The 16471-nt window shown below is 43.0% G+C and overlaps 1 long non-coding RNA gene across 2 annotated transcripts; it reads right to left on the bottom strand.

The window, feature by feature from the left end:
- Positions 1–6285: 6285 nt before the first annotated feature.
- Positions 6286–6806, bottom strand: LOC122000032. Of its 2 annotated transcripts, XR_006116894.1 has the most exons (3): positions 6741–6806; positions 6452–6543; positions 6286–6322 (listed from the first exon to the last, which is right to left on the bottom strand). It is a non-coding gene; the product is annotated as an uncharacterized LOC122000032 (long non-coding RNA). The 2 variants fall into 2 exon arrangements; XR_006116895.1 differs by lacking the exon at positions 6286–6322 and having other exon boundaries at positions 6451–6543.
- Positions 6807–16471: the final 9665 nt, after the last annotated feature.

Here is a 16471-nt window from a genome sequence, read left to right on the forward strand (position 1 = left end):
TGACTTAAATTATCTTTCAAAAATTAATTAACTTAAAATTATTTTTCAAAATTAATTAACTTAAAATTATTTTTTCAAAATTAATTAACTTAAAAATATTTTTCGAAATTAATTAACTTAAAAATATTTTTCAAAATTAATCAATTTAAAATTATTTTTCAAAAATAATTAACTTAAAATTATTTTTCAAAACTTAATTAACTTAAAATTATTTTTCAAAACTTAATTAACTTAAAATTATTTTTCAAAATTAACTTAACATAAATTATTTCTCAAAATTAAATTAACTTTTAATATTTAATCTAAAAACCTAATCAATAGAAATTAATAACCTCTCAAAACTTAATTAATCATAAACTTCTTCAACGATAAATAAATTAAAAAAAAACACGTGGCGCCTGAACAGAGGCACCTCCCACACAAGGGAGGCACCCTCAACAGCGGCGGGAAATCTCCCGCCGACCTGATTAAGGCGCCTCGGACCATCTTTAAGGCGCCTCCAAAGGCGCCTTAAGGAGCCTTTAAGGCACCTTCATTCCGCGATTTTTCCACGAACAAAAGGCTTCTTCTGTTCGTCTTCTGCCGAAACACAACACGAGGTTCTCGTGTGATCTCTCTCCAACCAAGGCGCCTTCAACCCATCTCTTCCTCCTCTAATCCTAGAAATGCCTCCTAGGTTTACTCTAAACTCTTCTCAATTATTTATTACATAAATTTCGTGCTAGTTTTCTTGTATAATGTCAAAAATAGGAAACGTCGCATTGTTGATCTTACACTGGCTAGGGCCCCTTCCACGGACCCTAGATTCCCCTCGGAGCAACATAGGATAGATTTTGCCAGGTTTACCTTTGAGTCCATTAAGCCTAGGTATATAGGTAGGGAATTTTTATCCCAATTTTGTCTACTCGCAGTCCAGATGATAGACTACTATCATCTAGGTAAACTGGTTGACTGCACCACTACAGTGAATCAAGACCTGTGTGCCCAGTTCTATCACAACCTTAAAAAAGTTGATGATAACACCTATTCCACCAGAGTTGGTGGCACTGATCGTCAGTTTACTCCCTCCCTGCTTCGCACTAGCTTAGAGCTTAGGGAGTCTCAGTGTACATTTTTATGTTACCCGAGTAGGGAGCTACCTTTTGGTGATCCCTATTCTCACATTACCTTAGATGACATCTACATGTATTTTTTTGGGGAGGAGAGACCCTTTGGCCTGACTGAGTTCAGGTCTACTCTTCTTCGAGTTCAAGACTATATTATGTACAGAGTCCTGACAGTATGCATCCTACCCATCACATCTCGAGACATCTCGAAGATGCGACCATCCCACTCATTCTTTGTGTACGCTCTTAGCCAGCGCCTAGATATAGACATTGCACTGCATATGTTTTATAACATCATTCAGGCATCTAGTACAGTCACGACTGGAGTGATTCATATGCCCTACTGCCATTTCCTGACCCAGATATTCTCCGGCTCTAGGATAGACATTACCAGAGGGACACTCATCCCACTTACCATTTATGATGAGTTAGGTCAGCGTAGTCTTAGATTAGCAGGTGCAGAGGTCACTGCCGAGGGGATTCTGGCCTAGAAGGGCCGACCACCGCCAGTCGCTGCTCCTGGTGCTCCAGAGGCCGAGGACGTACCAGGTGAGGGTGAGGAGTGGCCCGACTTCCTGGCAGAGGACTTTTTCGCAGATCCTTCCACCTCTATCGGACCCTCCACATCAGCCGGGCCTTCGACTTCGGCTCCTCCCTCCGTCGAGGACAGACTTACTCGGCTCGAGATTCAGTCCATTCAGACGTGACGGGCTGTGCTAGATAGCCATCACTTCCTCCGATCTCTCCGATCCGAGATAGCTGCAGGGTTCGCGTCTCTCCGAGGTGAGATACAGCACCAGGGACAGCCTCAGCCGGCACCCGAGCAGCCTCTTGCACCACCTCCAGCTGACGACCCTCCAGCTGATGATCCCGCTCTTGATGATCCTGCCTTTTGAGACTATTACTTGATGTATTTTGGACATACACCTATTTGTCTTCTCAGACGGTATTAGTATTTGGTTGACATCTACTTACTCATGTTTATTAGTTTTTAGTTGTTTACTGAAATAGGAATGTGTTGGGTAGAATAGTTATTTTTAATCAGTTTCCTAAAACTTTTTTTCTATCTTTTAAATTCTAGGAAAATATTGTTCTTAAAATTCCAATTTTACTAGACTTTCAAAAATATGGAATTAGCTTAGGCTCTACCCTAGAAATCATGTTCCCCTAGATTTAAGCCAGAGCATCTCACAAACACCTAGGCTTACCTTGCTTGTGTTTGAAAAACATAGAACGACGTGAGATGCATAGGGTACAGCCTGGACTCAAGAATGCTTATATCTGTGCATCAATATGAGTCTGGGCGTTAAATATATACCTTATTAACAGTAATCAGTTTAAGTCATCCAGCCTTAGTCAAATCTAATTGGACCAAATGACTTAACTTGACTAACCAAGTGAAAGCTATTGCCCTCTAGGCAATAAGCAAGTAGCTAAAGGTTAGACAGTTGGTGAAGGAAATGGAGATTGTAAGATTGCGCATGCTTTAGGGATCTGATACCTGATCAAAACAATTTAGATAACTTAACATCTATTTAACCAGACTCATGCTTGGACTTAAGGACCAACTAAATTTAAATAAATAACCTAAATTAAATAGTTACTCCCTCTTCGTTCTAAAATTTAACAAGTTCTTACTCCTATTTTTTCAAAATTAAGTTTTTTTATTAAACTAAGTGCCTTTTTTAACTGAAGCTACATTTTAAAAATTCAATGTTTGCAAAAGGCTTAGCTAAGTGATTCATATAACAACTTTCTCAAACTTAGCCAACCCTGAAATATAACTTTATAACTTTTTGCTAAAATATTTTTTAAGTTACCTCTCAGATTCATTCATTACTTAGCTAAAAATATTAAAAGCATATCCTTGCAAAATTTAACTCATTACTTTCAAAATATTTCTGCTAAGTATTTGTTTGGCTCCAAAAAATTCTTTAAAATCTAGCTAAGTTTTTCTTCTCACAGATTTTCAAAATTTAGCTAAGTATCTTTCAAAACACAACTAAGTTTCAAAAGAAGTCAACCATATATTAGCTTAATCTGTTAAAACTGTTAGGATCTTCGGATCACGGCTAGAGAGGGGGGTGTGAATAGCCGACCCCAAATTCTCGTTTCTTCCTACAATCTGAGTTAGCGCAGCGGAAATAAAAAGTAGAAACGAAAATGGAGAAGATCAAACCTCAAACATGACGATATAACGAGGTTCGGAGATGATACTCCTACTCCTCGGCGTGTCCGTAAGGTGGACGAATCCTATCAACCCGTCGGTGGATGAGACCCCGGAAAACCGGCTAATGAAAACTCCTTCTGGGTGGAGAAACCTCGCCACAATTTCTCTTGCAACAGCAAGATCAGAGTACAAGAAATACAGCAAGAAGCCAAGAACAATATGAATGTAAAAACACTGGTTTGCTTGCCTTCTCGTCGACTGTTGATGAAGCAGCAACTTCACAGATGCCAACCACAACAGCAACTGATCAGTTGGAGACCCAGCCGAGGGAAGCTCACACGAAGCTTCAGTAATGGAGAGCTCAGCAAAGCTCAGATCGCAAGGAGGAAGAAGAAGTTTTTCTTCTTTCCTTTTTTTTTTTTTGTAGAGGCCTTCAACCTCGATTTATAACCTGAACCTGCGAAGAAGAACTTGGACTTTTCTTGTGCCAAGTCTCCATACTTGGACTTTTTCCCATGCCAAGCTCCCTGCTTGGACTTTTCCATGCCAAGTCTCCATACTTGGACTTTTGCCGAATCAGGTCAACTCAAGTCGGGTCAACCAGGTCAACCTTGACCAAAGGTTGCACCCACAATCTCCCAAGTTTGTATTCTTGTCAAACATCAAAATACAACTTTTCTATTCTCGTCAAACATCAAAATACAACTCGAGTCAAGTCAACTCGAGTCGGGTCATCCAGGTCAACCTTGACCTAAGGTTGCACCAACAAAAACTTGTTTTAAACTGGCTTATTTTTTATAAATGGCAAAGGGGGAGAGTAGGAAAATTCAAAAGTAAAAGAAAGTCTGATTCAAAAATAAAGCCCTGTATTAAGGGGGAGCTTTACAAAGTTTAAGTGTTAGCTTAAGTTATGCTTGTATTTGAATTTATATACTTAAGCTTGCTCACTTAAACCTCTTAAATATATTTATGCATTTGTTTTACTTAACTTTGAATTTGGGTTGCCATAATCAAAAAGGGGGAGATTGTTGGTGCGGGAAGCATCCGACGATCGAACCTAAAGTTTTGATAATGGCAAAGGATTTAAAGTTAAGGTTATGTTGTGATCTAACAAGTCTGTTTAAGTGTTTCAGGAAAAGTCCTAGTTGTGGTTAGGCAAGTGAAAACCATAGGGGGTGGTAACCCTAGGTCATAGGGGGTGGTAACCCTATGCGGAAAGTCTTGGTGGGTCGAGTGCTTCAGGCAAAAGTCCTAGGGGGGTAACCCTATATGGAAAGTCCTGGTGTCGCGAACCAGGTGAAAGACTGGACCAGCCGGGAAGCGGAAGTCCAGTAGAAAGTCCGGAAGCATCGAGCACCGAGCAAAAGTCCAGTCGATCTGGAGGATCGCACTGGCAACAGGTAAATCTCCTGAGTGGAGTAGGTGAGGATGCGTTCCCCGTAGAGGGAACAGTAGGCATCAGGTCAACCTAGGGTTTCCGGTCGAAAATCTGAAGTCAGACTCGTACAGTCGGGAGACTGTTAAACTTTAAATTCATTATTATTATGCACTAACTCTGTGTTGCAGGCACTCTGGACTAATGCATTTTGTAGGTACCAAAAAACACAAGCTAAGCTCGAATGTACAGTGTCCGAGGTGCCTCCATGGGGCTTGGAGGTGCCTCGGGTGCGAGCCAGAAGAAGCCAGCGCAGCACAATCCAAGGCGCCTTATACCAGCTGAAGGCGCCTTGAACCAGGCGTTGAAGACGCCTTGGACAAGGCTTGAAGGCGCCTTAAAGGTGATAAGGTGTGACTTCTTCAGCGCTGATCCACGCGTGTGACTCGGCGACCTGGAGGCGCCTTAGATGAGCTTGGAGGCGCCTCCAGCACTGTATAAAAGAACCTCTCGAGCAACAGCCTCATTAATCAAGTATCAAGCGATCCATCTACAACGTGCTGCTAACAAGAGGCTCCAGCTAAGCTGCGACAAGTTTTCGACAACCCGACGCTCCGATTTTTGTAAATTTTGTTGTCGGTATTGCTTAGATTTTTTGTACTCATTTCATACTTGTACTATTGACGATATTATAGTTGTTGCCCACCGAAAGCGGTCAACGACCGAGGGCCTTCGAGTAGGAGTCGAGATAGGCTCCGAACGAACACTACAACAAAAATGGCTTTTCGCAGCACGCAAATTCACTTTTCGCAGCGTGCATTGCGTGCTGCACAGTTAAAAGCTGTTGAAAGTCATAAATTATTCGCGGCGTGCTTTTGTGAGCTGCAAATAGTATTTTCTGCAGCGCGCAAAGCACGTCGTGGATACTATTATCCGCGGCGTGCTTTGCGCGCTGCGGATAGTATTTTCCGTAGCGCGGAAAGCACACCGCGAATAATAGTATCCGCGGCCTGCGTTGCGCGCTGCGAAAAATACTATCCGCAGTGCGCAAATGTATGCTGTTAATGGTCTTAACTATATTAAAAAAAATTGACAAAAATAATAAATTAAAATTTTACAACAAATTTAGTACAAATCAAATTCATACAGAATTAATAAAAGTCATAGCTTTTCATTATACCACAAAAACTCAAAACATCTAAAACAATATATGAAATCTCTAACAAACTAGCAATTACATAACAACAATTCAACTTACAATCCAAACAAATTAGTATAATATGTATCAATCACACAATACTATAAATTTAGATAATCATGCGACCGTGCTTCCTATTGCATCATCGAGAAACTGCATTTCATCATTTGGTCGAATTAGGTCCACCTGAAATTGAACACATGTACCAACTCACAAGTAAAAAACAGCTTGAACACATGTACAAGGAGGTACAGAAAAAACATTTTACGCTGTATAAATAGAGATCTTAAGTATAAATTCTTATGAAAAACAAGATCAGTGAAATAAAATACTAAAGGAATCTAAAATGAGTGGACATGCTTACTATTTTCTCTCCAACAGCTTGAGTACTAGGCTCCCCATTTTTTTTTCTTGTGACCTTCAATCTAAACTTGCAATCTTGTAATTTTTGTATCTACCAGACTTGTCTTTTCCTTAAATATAGAAATATATACAAAATCATTACGACACAATTCAAAAGATACATATATCATTACTTATTACTTAAATTATTAAAAATTAAAAATAATTACCATAATGTGAGTCAAACGAGCATAACCTACCTGAATGGAGAAGTCTCAAATCCTGTTAAGGCACTACCACAACAAATCTACTGATATTTTGAGCTAGAAAATCCAAATTGGATACGCTTCAGCTGTTACCGATAAGAATTAAATCCACGTAATTATTTAACAAAGAATATACAAGAAACTAAGACGGAAAAGTGAAACTGTTCGACCAAAAGGAACAACAATTACATAATATCTTTCCGATCTTGTAGCAGCAAATCAAACTCAGAAAAGCAAGTAGCATGGAAGTTCCATCTCAGATATGCTCGTTGAGAAGAACTACCTTAGCACAAATCATGGAGCTTTCTAGATATGTAGCAAGCCAACAGAGACCAAGCCAACACTCAAACACCATCACAATGCAAGACCAAACACTACTGTGCGGAAAAGAATTAGTGCTATCAATTCAACAGTACATTAAAGACATGAATCTAGTGGCAGACTTATATATAACATGCTTGCGAATATAAGTAAATACCTCTTCGTTCAAAACACAATTTGAAGATTATCTAGGTCTATGTATGTCATCTTAGGGTCCTCTGCCATTTTAGTATCAAATAGAGGAGTAGCCAGCTTGGGAGGGTTCTAAACAAAGGTGAATCACTCATTAAGACAAAAAATCTCCAAAGCAATCAAACATGCAAGTTAACTTTTTGATTACCAAGAAAGAAAATCACATATAAAAAATTGATTCCTACATCATTATATTTTAAACAAATAAATATCATGTATTATTCACACAAGTTTTACAAAACTTGTAATTACAAAACTTGAAAAAACCTATCATTATATTTTAATAGGTAGAGGTAACTGACAAAGTTTTTCCTTGGTATTATGTCCTTCCATCATGTAATTGCCACAAAGTTAATTTTTTTTATGGATAACAGTATATAAATATGATCATTCTTTGGCCTGTGCCAAACAGATTTGCTATTGTTATAAGAGAGATAGTTCAATAAACTAAATTGCAAATGAATCATAGAGATTGCAGGAACCTAAGTTGAAAGAAAACGTTTAATAAACCTAAGAGGTAGAAACATGGGAGAATTAGGATATACACAAACCTAAGAGGAGATGAACTCTTATCCATTAGATTAATTCTAAACTAAATAAATCTACACACAATCAACAACTAATTACAACATGTATCAACTAATGATATACCAATCATACTAACTGATCTAGTAATCCAATTAACCCTAATTCCTACACCTTACCTAAAATCACAGCTACTGTTAATGCTGGAACAAGTAGAGCAGAACCAAGAACACCTACAGTACACAGAACCTCACCTCACAGTAGTGCTTGTTGATCCACAGCACTCAACCTCATTGGAATCAATCGGATCACAACAGGAGGTCAAGCAGGGAGATCACTGATCAATTAACCATCCTTCTAGCCTCTTCCCGGCAGCTCAAGAACACCTCCCTGATACCAACATCTCCAAATCTGTAACCTAATTCAACCGAAAAGAAGAAGAGGATCGGTAACAGAGAAGAAGACATAAGCTTACCTCAATCGGTTGTCTCCAGAAGGTATCGCCCAATCCGATCCACTTTGAGGAGCCACGGATCGTTATGTGAACAGCTCAAGAAGGAGGAAACGAAGGGTCAATCGGTCGGAAACAACCAAAACCAAGCCCTCCACCGTGCCCTAGCCACCTAGCCATCGTCGCTCACGCGTAAGAACCGGCCGAGGAAGGGATCGCTCCATCGGAAGAGCTTGGACAGCGTCAGCACCTTCAAGAATCCGACGACGGTCCTCAGGCGATGCGAAGAGGCCCAGATCGTCGGAAAGCAGTTGCCCTCTGTCGGCGTCGGGTGCGTCGGATCTTCCACGTGAGAGAAGAGAGAGATCAGACTGAGAAGGAGAAGGGCTTCGGCTGGATCTGAGCTTAAGGGTCGATTCCGGCAGAGAAAAGATCGCCGGAGCTGAAGCTTGCTCCGTCGGCGTCGATTGTCCGCGAGAGAGAACAGAGAAGAGAGGGAAGTCGGGTCGCGAAGGGTTGGGGAAGAAAGGTTCGGTGTTTGGGAAAGAAAATACGGAAAAAGGATTATATAAATAAAACATTTCCTCACTTAAATGGGTATCCCAAACAGGCTTTATTCGCGCCGTCAATTTGTCCCCTTAAAACCCGTCGTACGAGCTCCGAAAAATTTTCAGAAAATTTCTAAAAATTTTGGAAAAATTTTATAAGGCTATTTCCCAAATAACCTTATTATTTAAATTTTTCGATATCTTACAGCGTGCAGTGTGAGAAGTTTTTCGGCGCCGTAGGGAAAAGTGCGGAGGGTGTGACAAGTGCGGTGGGTGTGTGCCGTAGGATTTATTATTAACCGGATCTAACATGATATTTTATTTTATTTTTGTATTATTTTTAAATAAATGTCATTATAAGGTATTTATTATGACACTTAGAAATAAGTGTCATCAATTTTTCTGTAGTGGGAGAGGAAGCGACGATGACTTCGGCGGCTTTGATCCGGTTTATGTTTTTAACCTAGCATTTTTTTTTATTTTAATTGTGTTTTTTTACTTATTACATTTTTATTTAATTACTTACTTTTAAGTTTTTCTTTACTTATTTTTTTAACCATGTTTATTATTGATCGGCTTTTGGGGTTGGATGTATTTTTTTTATTATTTACATATTTTTGTTTAATTTATTTTTTTTAAAGATAACTATATTTTAAACTATAATTTAAAAAAAAATTTAGAGTTGGTCCAAACATGCTGGGTCAAAACACATTCCTTTTAATCATGGTCGTAAATAATAATTTTTTATTATTATTATTTTTTAAACTAATCGCAGCACGCTACATGCCGTTAATAATTTTAAAAAGTATTCGCAGCGTGCTTATTTTTGCATGTCGTTATTGTTATTAAATATTTATAGTATTAACGACATACTTTTAATGTGCGCTGTTAATATCTAGACGTAATTTTTTTTCTTCTTTAAGTTTATACTATTAACAGCGCGCATCAATATGCACGCCGTTAATAATACTATTAACGGCGTGCTTTTAATGTGCGCTGTTAATAGCAAGCTGCGAAAAGCTATTTTTGTTGCAGTGGAAGTAACCTCTCGTGTCTTTTGTGTGTTTGTGCACTTTTATTTCCGCTGCTTTATAACTCGATAGTTTTACGAATTCGAAAGAGTGAAAGCCATGAGCGCTATTTACCCCCCCCCTCTAGTGCTTTCGATCCAACACCGAGGTGCGTGTATACCTGGGCGCCCTGGAGGACAAGCGATCAGCCTGACCGACCCAATTAGAGACAAAGAGCTTAAAAGAGGACAAAAGGGGCAACTAGTGATATCATTCTCGAGACGTCTGCCGTCGACAAACAGCATGGTCGGCGGCCGGGCCGTACCAAGGATCGTACGGAGGAAGTTTCCGCTGCCATGACAGAGATATACTCGGGCAATTGTGGTATGGCGTCAAGCATGCTTTTCTGACACAGTCATTCCAAGGTATGCTTTGAGGAACATGTACGCATTGGGAAGCGTGCACGCGCCTCTCCGGGGTCCTATATAAAGACCCCCGGACTTCGACGGAGGTATGATTTTTCTCCTCATCTACTGTAGCCGCAGTCTCTATTCTGCCTCTGTTTCTTCTCGCCATCGCCTGAATTGAGCATCGGAGGGTCGTCGCCGGGAACCCCTTCCCGACCCGACTTTGTTGTAGGTTCATCGGAGGCTTACGTCGCCGTGAAGATCACCTGGGAGCAGCAGAGAGCGCCACATCCCCAGTTTCCATCGACTCAGTGCACGGACAGGATCAAATTGGCATCGTCTGTGGGAACGCACCTGAATCCGAGCTGAGAAGATGGAAGAAGCTGGACGCCTCCTCATGGTAACACTCTCTCCCGAGGAGCTCGAGGCACTCATCCAAGCGCGAGCCGCAAAGATGGTTGAGCAACAGTAGAAGGCCCAAGACGAAAGGATAGCGCAACAGGCTGCCTTGGTTTCTGGAGGCCGAGCGACAATGGAGGACCGACCGGAACAATATTCTACCTGGGCTCAGAACAAGGGGCAGACCGGCACACTAGGAGACGCGCCGACCACCCCTATTCCATTCCATCGGGCACTATTCCAGACTCCGTCGGAGCTGGCCCTAGCTAACCAGGGATCGTCCGATGAAGCACCTGTGCGGGATGCCAGAAAGGGGAAAGCGCCACGCGCGGAGTCATCCCCTGAGCGGGTCAATCGCCAGTTCTCTGAGGCAATCTTTCAAGACCCTCTTCCAAAGCATTACACTCCAATATCGATCGGGGAGTATAGTGGTGTAACCGATCCGGACGACCATCTCGGTAAGTTTGATAATGTTGTCACTCTTCATCAATACACCGATGGAGTCAAATGTAGAGTCTTCCTTACTACATTGTCTGGTTCGACTCAATGCTGATTCCGGAGGTTGCCAGACGGATCAATTAAGAGCTTCAGAGATTTCCGAACGATATTCCTCCATCACTTTGCCAACAGCCGACGTTATCAGAAGACTAGTGTCAGCCTCTTTTCCATGAAGCAAGGGCCAAGAGAAATTCTCCGAGCCTACATCAGCGCTTCAACCAAGCAGCTATGGACATCCCCTCGGTCTCGTCTGAGACAATGATGCATGCTTTTACACAAGGCTTAGTCGACGGGAAATTTTTTTGCTCGCTCATCAGGAAGCCGCCTCGCGACTACGACCACATGCTGAAAAAGACAAGTGAGTATATTAATGTGGAAGAAGCGCAGGCGGCTCGAAAGAAGGAAGCGTCGGGCGAGCCCCTAGCCCAAACCGAACGGAGAGCACACATCAACCAGCAACCGCCAAAAGGACCGCGTGCCGAGGGGATGACGCCACCTCAAGATTCCAGGTCGCAAGCCGTTCAGCACATTGCGGCCGAGCGGCCTCGACAAAAAGGCAAGGTATGGACGCCCATGTTTTGCAAAATCCATCGATCAGCCACCCATAACACTCGGGATTGTCGGAGTCTTCCCCCGGTCAGCCAACCTGAGCCGAGGATCTATCGCCGCCGGTCACCTTCACCGGACAGGCGAGCTCATCATCAGCACGTCGAGCAGAGAATAGTTAGGCGTTCACCCGAGCGGCATCACCATCCATCAGTAGCAACAACACTAGCCAAGGGCCAACCCTCAAGTCTCCCACGGGCAAGCCAGACCATCCGCTCGGGAGGAGAAAATAGAAGTAATTTCGCTCGGGGGGGGGGGGGGGGGAATCAACATCATTGCTGGTGGGCTAACTAGTGGTGACTCCAACCGAGCCTGCAAGTCGTATGCCCGACGACTGGAAATACATGCTGTAGGATGCAGCCAGGAGAAGGCGAGCGGGCCGGTGATCAGCTTTGGTCCCGGCGACCTCGAGGGAATCGAAGTGTCGCACGATGCCGCCCTCATCATCCGAGCGATAATAGCAAACTATACTATCCATCGCATCTTTATTGACACAGGGAGTTCGGTCAACATCATCTTCAAGAAAGCGTTCCACCAGCTCCAGATCGACAGGGCGGAGCTACTACCGATGACCACACCCTTGTTCAGATTCATGGGTAACGAGGTTCAACCAGTCGGACAGATTAAGTTGGCCATTTCGCTCGGGGAAGAGCCACTCAGAAGGACGCAGACTGCTAACTTCATCGTTGTAGACGCTCTCTCAGCGTACAACGTCATTTTGGGCCGACCGGCTCTCAACGAGTTTTGGGCAATCGTCTCAACTTTCCACTAGAAGATCAAATTCCCCGTGGAAGACAGAGTGGGAGAAGTTAGAGGCGATCAGTTGGCAACGCGGCGTTGCTATGTGGAGATGGTACGAGCAGAGGCGAGATCCGCTCGGAAAGCCCCCCGTATCGAGGTAAATATTATAACCGAGAAGCTGCCTACTTTTGTTTATGAAGAAAAGGAGGAGGTACAGATTAATCCGACTCGATCGGAGGTCACGACGTTCATAGCCTCCGACCTAGAGGCAAGCCAGAAGGAGGAGCTGACCAGATATCTCCAATAAAACCACGATGTCTTTGCGTGGTCGACGCACGAGCTGCCAGGAATCTCGCCGAGCATTGCGCAACATGAGCTACATGTCCGGCCGGACGCTCGGCCCGTCAAGAAAAGGAAGCGGGATTATAGTGCCGAGCAAAACGTCATAATACGGGCGGAAGTCGAGAAGCTTCTGGAGGCCAGCCACATACGCGAGGTGCAGTTCCTAAGCTGGCTCGTAAATGTGGTGCTAGTCTCCAAGCCCGACAAAAAATGGAGAGTCTGCATCAACTTCCGTGACCTGAACAAGGCGTGTCCGAAGGATTTTTACCCACTGCCCCGGATTGACCAAATGGTGGATTCAACCGCCGGGTGCGAACTGATATGCATGCTGGATGCATATCAGGGTTATCACCAGGTGCCACTCGCCCGGGAGGATTAAGAGAAGGTCAGTTTCATCACAGCGGACGACACTTATTGCTACAACGTCATGCCGTTCGGACTGAAGAACGCAGGGGCTACGTACCAGCTATTAGGATCCTTCGTACGGAGGCTAGAGAGGGGGGGTGTGAATAGCCGACCCTAAATTCGCTTTCTTTCTACAAGTCGAGTTAGCAGCGGAAATAAAACAGTAGAAAGGAAACGGTGAGAAGATCAAACCTCAAACTCGATGGATGTAATGGGGTTCGGAGATGAACTCCTACTCCTCGGCGTGTCCGTAAGGTGGACGAAGCCTACCAATCCGTTGGTGGATGAGTCCCCGGAGAACCGGCTAATACAATATACTCCTTCTAGGTGGAGAAACCTCACCACAATGTTTCTTGCACAAGCAAGATAGGAGTACAACAGATACAAGAAAGCAAAAAAAATAATATGAAACACTTGCTTGCCTTTCTTGTTGACTGGAGTGATGAAGCAGCAGCTTCACACCAGCAGCAGCTGCCGAGAATCCAGTCGAGAAGCTCACGCGAAGCTTCAGCTGCGAGGAGCTCAGCAAAGCTCTGATAGCAGGTAAGAGCAGAAGCTCTAGAGCACAAGAACAGAAGTTCTAAGGAGGAAGCAGTAGCAGCAACGAAGCCCTGTAGCTTCTTTTATACCTGCGAAGAAAACGAAGAAACACAGAAGAAATCTAGCCGTTGCGTCGCGGCTAGTACTGATCGATGCGTGGACCGATCGGGTTCCATGGATCGATCCACGACCGATCCTATTCCTAGCCTTCCCTGTTTTGGTCTCGATCGGTCCATGGACCGATCGAGGACTCTGATCGGTCCACGATCGATCAGCTCGATCGGTCTAGGGACCGATCAGCCGATCGGTCCCCGCACCGATCGAAAGCTCCTGCAGAGTTGCCCAACTCTGCGTGGAATTGGTCACGATCGGTCCGGGGACCGATCAAAGTGATCGGTCCCCGGGCACCGTCGGTAAGCCTGAACCATGATCGCCGTTGTCATCCGATCGGTCACCTGGACCGATCGATACCTAACCCGATCATTTGGATCGATGCGGACCGATCCGAGCTTGATTTTGCCCAAATCCCAAACATTCCAAACCAATATCCGGTCAACCTTGACCTATTGGTGCATCATGCTTAGCATCCGGTCCCTTGACCCGCTAAGACTCCCCACCAAGTGTCCGGTCAATCCTTTGACCCACTTGGACTTTCCTCTTCGTGTCAAGTATCCGTCACTCCCTTGACCTACTTGACCTTCTCAACACCAGATGTCCGATCACCTTTGATCCATCTGGATTTTCCTGCCCGGCTTCACTCACGGGACTTTCACCTAGCTTCACTCACTAGGGTTTTCACGGCTTCACTCACCAGATTTCCAATCTGCCTGGCTTCACTCACCAATTTTCCAATGCCTGGCTTCACTCACCAGGACTTCCACTTTCACCTAGCTTCACTCACTAGGATTTTCACCTGGCTTCACTCACAGTATTTCCATCGCCGGCTTCACTCACCGGGACTTCTCCGACCGCCTGGCTTCCTCACCGGACTTTTCCCGTGCCAAACTCCCTGTTTGACTTTCCCGTGCCAAGTCTCCATACTTGGACTTTCCCCGCGCCAAGCCCCCTGCTTGGACTTTTCCCGTGCCAAGTCTCCATACTTGGACTTTTCGCGTGCCAAGCTCCCTGCTTGGACTTTTCCCAAATCAGGTCAACCAGGTCAACCTTGATCTAAGGTTGCACCTACAATCTCCCAAACACCTATTCTTGTCAAACATCAAGAATACAACTCTTCCACAAATGTCAAACATCAAAACACAACTCGAGTCAGGTCAACTCGAGTCAGGTCAACCAGGTCAACCTTGACCTAAGGTTGCACCAACAATCTCCCAAACACCTATTCTTGTCAAACATCAAGAATACAACTCTCTTCTCGTCAAACATCGTCAAACATCAAAACACAACTCGAGTCAGGTCAACTCGAGTCAGGTCAACCAGGTCAACCTTGACCTAAGGTTGCACCAACAATCTCCCCCTTTTTGATGTTTGACAAAATCCAAAATCAAGTTAGGTTAACCCGATAACCTAACTTAGGTTTTCCAATGTTCTTCCTTGAACATTCTTCCAAAACCTACACTCTCCCCCTTGGGACATCTCTCCCCCTTTTTGACACACATCAAAAAGAGGGAATCAAGGTCAAGAGTTTCTTCCTAATGAAAGTCCCATACCTTTCATTGAAACCCTTAATTTCCCCCTTGATACTAAACTCAACACTCAACTTAGTGACAATCCCATATCACTAATCCTCAAAAGTCTTAAGGAGTAAAAACTCCCACTAAAAGTCAACTCCCCCTTGACAATTAGTTAAGACTCCCCCTGAAGGTCAACTCCCCCTTGACCATTGCACCAACAATGTCTTGGAGAGTTTCAAACCTTTAGAAACCCGAAACTCAACTCCCACAGCTGAAATTTCAGACCACAGTCGAAATTCAGCAAATCCAGCACGCCTGATCGGTCACCGGATCGGTCCCCAGACCGATCCAACCTTCCCTGGATCGGTCCGGTGACCGATCCAGCCTCTGAAATCAGAGATTTCTGATTTTTCTCCCCGGGAGAAATTCAGAAACTCCTAGAAAATTCCAAAAAATTTCAAAAATTGTGAAATTTTGAGGATACATTCCTCATAACATATACTATCAAGGAAAAATAGTTTTCTATGAAAATAACTTCCATTTTTCAATCTTGATACAAAGTTCAAAAACTTTGAAATAGTTCAAGTTTAACTCAACTTTGTATCACAATGTTCAATGATGAATGCAATCACTAAGATAGCTTCATCAAGGTTTTCCAAATCAATTTCAAAATGATTTTAAACCTTTTAATTTAGGACCATAATCTTAGGGCTAAATGTACATGACTTGTACACAAGCTTTCCCTATGATCCTCTATTTCTTGAATTAGGCTCATCTAGGTACAAGAACTATGCACCTTGATCCTAATTCATGATCCTAATATCTCACACACATCTAAAGTGTATCAAACACATCCAAGTCAATTTTGATGTGAGATATGGGTTTAAGTCATCTTAGGCTAAGTTCTCATGCATTTTCTAAACACCAATTTGATCTCAATATCAAATTGTGTTTTTATCCTTAAATCAATTTAAATTGATCATTAATATAAGAGATGATGACATGACATGAAATAATATCATAAATAGAAGCATATGCCAATGTCATGATGTCATGGCATAAAGTTTGAAACTTAAATAAACATGACATATAAAGAACCTAAGCTTTATCATGACATATCAAATGATAAAATTAACCATGATGTCATGACATGTGAGGCAAATAATCATGGCAAGATTTAGCATGAATAAGACATACCTAGATTACCTATCTAAGTATCCTTAGCTAATACTTAAGCTTTAACCCTTGATTGCCCTAATATGCCAAAATCCTAATTTTGACACTTCTTGAACTCTAGATTCATTCATGCCACTTAAAGATCAAATTTATCCCCAAATCTTGGCATGTTTCATTTTTCCTCAAGAGTTCTCTAGATTTTCCCAAATTGTGCCAATTGAA

This window comes from Zingiber officinale, chromosome 7A, assembly GCF_018446385.1.
Source record: "Zingiber officinale cultivar Zhangliang chromosome 7A, Zo_v1.1, whole genome shotgun sequence".
In the NCBI taxonomy this organism is placed as follows: Eukaryota; Viridiplantae; Streptophyta; class Magnoliopsida; order Zingiberales; family Zingiberaceae; genus Zingiber; species Zingiber officinale.